Source organism: Chiloscyllium plagiosum, chromosome 7 (genome assembly GCF_004010195.1).
Source record: "Chiloscyllium plagiosum isolate BGI_BamShark_2017 chromosome 7, ASM401019v2, whole genome shotgun sequence".
NCBI lineage: Eukaryota > Metazoa > Chordata > Chondrichthyes > Orectolobiformes > Hemiscylliidae > Chiloscyllium > Chiloscyllium plagiosum.
Window position 1 is genome coordinate 116025869 of NC_057716.1, and position 5350 is coordinate 116031218.

Here is a 5350-nt window from a genome sequence, read left to right on the forward strand (position 1 = left end):
CTTCATCAGGTGATTGTGAAGGGCTCGATCGTAACACAGAATTTATAGCAAAAATTTGCAGTGTGATGTAACTGAAATTATACGTTGAAAAATTGATTGTCTGTTAAGCCTTTCATCTGTTAGAATACATTGATAGATAGTTTCAGAGTGAGACCGATTCCATTGTATTCCTGTAGTTTCTCATTCTGATTTTCAATCTATGTCTGATGCACGTTTGATGACATTGAAACTTCAGAATCTAGTCCAGTGACAGCTGTGGGAATTGTTACGAACTGGACAAGCTCCGTTCACAACTTTTCAAGAAGATACCCCCGAACCTAAACTTTATTGATTTAAAGGCATGCAAAAAGTGCAGTGTTCCAGATGTGATTGATTTCTTCAAGCTACGAGGCTTTAAGTAAAACACACTTTCTTCATTAAAAAAAAAGTTAACACACCGCAAAGAATGTAAAATTGGCATCACTTACATTCCATTAAATGGTTGACCAAACGTATACTTTGTTCAACTATTAATCCGCAACTGTTAAAATGTAGCAGCACCACCAAAAACCATGATTTCCGAAGAAGTATGACTGTAGATGCATCGTTAACTCGGGTTACTCTCTCGAGATGCTGCCAACCCTGCTGGGATTTTTTTTCCAGGATTTGTTGGGGTTTTTCCTCCCATTAACACAGATTTTTCATTTTAACCTGCTATCTTCAGTCATGGAGAAAGGAAAAAGAAAAAAAAAAGAAAAACTGTGTAGCAGCAGACAGAGTACGCCATGTTTTTTTCAGTAAAAGGGGCAGATCTGTGTCTATGAGCTTCAATATCTTTCCAAATCCCACCCCAACTTAAAGTGACGGGAAAACTAAAAACCTGTTTCCCGGTGAGAATGATTCCAGCCATTTTTGCTGCTTTTGTTTACTTCAACAAAAGGCAACAATTCAAGGATCTCAATGCTGTTTAGCCACTGTTTCTGAAGCAGACATTGCAACAACATTCTGGCAAAATAATTTTCGCAAGAGAACCAGTACACAGTTATTAGATTAGATTCCCGACAGCATGGAAACAGGACTTTCGGTCCAACACGTCCACACCGACCGTCCAAAGTGGAACCCACCGGACACATTCCCGTACCCAATAATTACACCTGACTAACGCATCGAACACGATGGACAATTTAGCATGGCCAAATCACTTGACCACCACATCTATGGATTGTGGAAGGAACTGGAGCACTCAGAGGAAACTCCAGCAGACACGGAGGGAATGTGCAATCTCCACATAGACAGTCACCCGAGGAGGGAATCCAACTATCTACACAGCACAATAAGCAAAGCTTACTAGGTGGAAAGCTTCCGCAATAATACTCAAGATGTCTCATAGCATCCCTGGCTAAATACATGTCTTCTTTGGCAACACGTAAACTTCCTCTTCCTCGAATGCCTGTGTACAAGTCGCAGCAGGAAATAGTTGAGAGAATAATCAATATTGTTCAGACAGCGCCTTCCAAACTCATACTCTGTATTGTCTACAAGAGCAAGGACAGTAGATATTTCAGAACATTATCGTCAGGATCCGAATTAAGCCTGCGTCAATCTCATTTGCCAAAAACAAAATTCTGTTCCTTAACCATCACTGGATGGGGAGGTGCTATGGCTTTGACAGGTGCATTTTATGCTCTATTTGGTTGTTGAAATTAGTGGAAGTTGAGACAGAATTGGCGAGTGTTCTACCTGAAGCCATCAAAAACAAAACGTTTATGAGCCCTTGTATTTAATTTGATGCAAGAGAAGAAGCCAATATGTGAGGTATCCCACAAAATCACAGTTTTAGTTTCAGCTTTCTGTAGCTGTTGTGGTTGTGAAAGCTATAGGCCTCACTCTCTCTCTCGCTCTCTCCAATTCTCTCTCTTTGTCTGCAACTCTCTCCCTCATCTCTCTCCCTCTCTCTTCGTCTTTCTGTTTGTTCCAGTTAAAAGTTGAGTTGCTCTTTCTGGTCGTACAACTGCAAGTGAGACAATCAATGCAACTGAATTAGAATTTTTGTCCACGTGTGGTGCTTATGAGGCATTTATACATTTGAATTGCTAATGGTAATTGTTTTGTAGGGATTAAAACTAGATCAGACAGGTGAACTTCATAGAATATTATTTAATATGATTCAGCCAGGGATTATTGGCTGACAGATACAATTAAAGTGTGGGAGGTTCTTTCCTCTCTAAGAGGTGTCCCTGAGGAAGCCGAACTTATATCAAGTGTTACGCACTTGTCCTAAACAGTGCCTGGGTAATGGGATGCCGGCCTCTATGGAGGAATTTCAATGCACAGAAAAGTAAATCAGAAGTGTGACTGAAACATTGGCTCGCAATAATAGTCATTGATTTGGAGTAAGCATTTCAGGCATCCAGCCAATATTTGGAAAACTGAACACATTAGATCCAAAAGTTTAAAAATTGGCCAAGCCTGACTTAAAATAGATTCTTGTTTCTGACACAGTTTTGCTAGTTCCAAAGTCATCCTGAGTTTGAACGACGCTCTGTCATTTTAAATCATACGTTTACAAAATCTGCTCTCAATGACTTTCGGAGATACATTGTCAAGACACGAGCACTTTTCAGGACGAATAGAAGTTTGTCCATTCCACATGGGAAACACAATGGCAACTTTTCCAACAGAATGAGGGGCTGTGGGGGTGGGGGAGATTTGAAAGAATTTGATGTTATCGTTGTCAATGTGGATTCACGCAGTATTATCTCCCATGAATAATTTCACCATGTCCCCCGAATCTCATTGCTGGTTTGAAACGTAATTCATTCGCTGAATAACATTTTGCAAACAGACGACAATGTAAATGGATAGGGGTCATCGAAACATCTGTTAGCAATTCTGTTCGACAATTTGCTCAATTTGCTGTTCCTCATGCGAATGACTTAACGCTGCGTGAGAGAGGTTTAATCCCGCAGTGCCATACTCGGCCATGCACGTTGAACGCTGTTGCATTGCTTATGTCCATCGGCAGATCCGAACCACCGCAGCCAATGCCAGCTGCACTGCTCCAGCAAGCAGCCTCACTCAGAAACAGACTTGCAGGCAACGATTCCCGTTGTTTCAGCTCCAGCTGGATTGAAACCAAAGGTAATGGCCTCGATGTCTCCAGATCGTTGGACTGACACTGAATAAACAGCAGTGAACTGCTAAACTCACATTATAATTTGGCATTGTTAATCACAGTCCGCATTAAAACCAGGGGATTATAAATTGGAACTTCAGAGCTGCTTCCAGCATTTTATAGAGCAAAATGTCCAATTTCCTCTGAAATCCTGTATGTTTGCTTTTTCGCGGCCATTCTTACCAGGTTTGCTAACACTGCGCACACTGCCATTCCAGCTAAACAGTTCATGTATATGTCTGGTTGAATGACCAACACACCGCCCCTCCACCCCAATGATTATGTCTGCGAAATGAAGATTGGTGCACGGTGTTTCCTTCGATGTGCCAACTCTCCAAACCCAAGTCATTGCCAGTCACTGATAGTACGAACAGCCAGTTCTTGGGATCTGTCACCTACCTGTCTTCAGATCCGCAAGCGACTTCCTGGATGGGATCGTTGTTTGGTCTTGTTTGGCACACGGTACGCCCCTTGAGGGAAATGCACACCATAACCAAACGGGAAATCTGCTTCTCTCTCTCTTTCTTCGAGAATTTATGATCTTACTTTCTAGGCAATGAGGAAATGTGGCGCAATGTTCAACCCGGACAAACGTAGATGAATCTGTCGGTGTCAGGGACGGTTGTCTTGTACAAAAAGCAGCGCTCCTATTGGGCGCCTCACCTGTTTTGCTATGCTCGCTATTCTGTCATTGGACAATGAATCCTTTGTTGAGGTTTATTGCCTGTTGTATAAAAACAGGAGTTCATGTGGTTTCGATAGTCAGAAAACAGCGATGGTTCTCTTTGAGCTCCTCCTCCTTTTCTGCTTATCTCCAGGTAAGATGCGGACTTCTTTGTAAAATTTTCCTCTTTTGTACGTTGACAGAGAAAAGGAACGCTGAGTAGATGTCTAGGAAACGCGGTGACAATCAGCGGTTGTCCCTTCCCACTGCTCTGATGCTGATGGGAATTCACCGCTCTTTTGCTGCTCATCGTGTAATCTGAAATGTTCCCTGCTCAGTGACAGTGATGGGAAAGTTGCATTAATTTATCGGTTCTATAAGATGCTTAGATGTTTGTATTCATATAATGCGAAATTCTGAGAGAGCCCAGAAAACTTCCTTGGTTGCGTGGTTAGAGAGAAATCGATTTAGATTTAATTGGAACTTATCTATTTAACGGGTCTATCTACAAAATTGCCCTTATGCTGAGGAAGTGAGTGATCGGAGGCCGTGTCAGAATAGGACAGGGCGTGGGATCCACTCCACAACCGGGCCCTGCATTTCCCATGAGGGGATATACTGTGGATTCTGAAAGTCGTCAACGCAGGGCGGCACAGTAGTTCGTACTGTTACAGGACAGCTTCACGGGCCGGTTTGAATTTCACCATCAGCAACTGATTGCATGGACTCTCCCCTGTGTCAGCTTCGGTTCCATTAGGTGCTCTGGTTTCCTCTGACAGTCCACGGATGTGCAGATTATGTGTGTTTCCGAAAATGCAGGGTGACAGGGAAACTGCCGGATGCACTGCGGCAGGTGTGACGGACCAAATGGGCTCCCTTTACACTGTTGGGAATTAATAACAACCAAAACTGTTTTATAAAGTCAACTGGTCTCGTATCATCCGCAGAGACAGAAAGCTGAGTTAATAGTTCATAACTGACACAAATGTCATTGATCTGAATCCTTGTCAAAACTGTCGACAATGCAGTCAATAGTGACAAGCACTCTTGTATTTCTTTCGACATCAGGGATAATGAGAACTGTGCCTAACAGCTATCCTGTTTTCACATCTGGGAGAGATAATATATCCCTTTATGGCGCGGTTTTACCAACTGCATTTCAGTAAGGAAATTCTCATTCAGACCTGACCAGTCTCTCTGGAAGATTTTCCAGTCCAGAATCTGTTGGGTCCCGGGCAGCCACAGTTCCTGTGGCCAGTTGTGTCCTTATGCAGGAGATCGAAGAAACACATCAGTTCAAATGGCACAAAGAATCCTGACCATTCTGGTCTGAGTGTCCCATACTGAAAAATCACCACAAGACATTGTCATTATTCAGATGGTAACTATGGGGAATGATATTATACCTCTATGCAATCATGGATTGTCCTATCCTTCTGGATCCTCCAACTCACTTCTCCACAGTAAACTAGAAAATCTGTAATTCTCCACCTCTGAGCATACCTTTAAAGTTAGCTCGGAAGAGAGGGAGA

General features: G+C 42.7%; 1 long non-coding RNA gene across 1 annotated transcript in view; it reads right to left on the reverse strand.

The window, feature by feature from the left end:
- The window catches only part of LOC122551875, a 1022930-nt gene extending 1020329 nt beyond the window's left edge, over window positions 1-2601 (reverse strand). The window contains exon 1 of the long non-coding RNA XR_006312224.1: window positions 2541-2601. This is a non-coding gene — a long non-coding RNA (uncharacterized LOC122551875). The remainder of the gene's footprint in view (window positions 1-2540) is intronic.
- Window positions 2602-5350: the final 2749 nt, after the last annotated feature.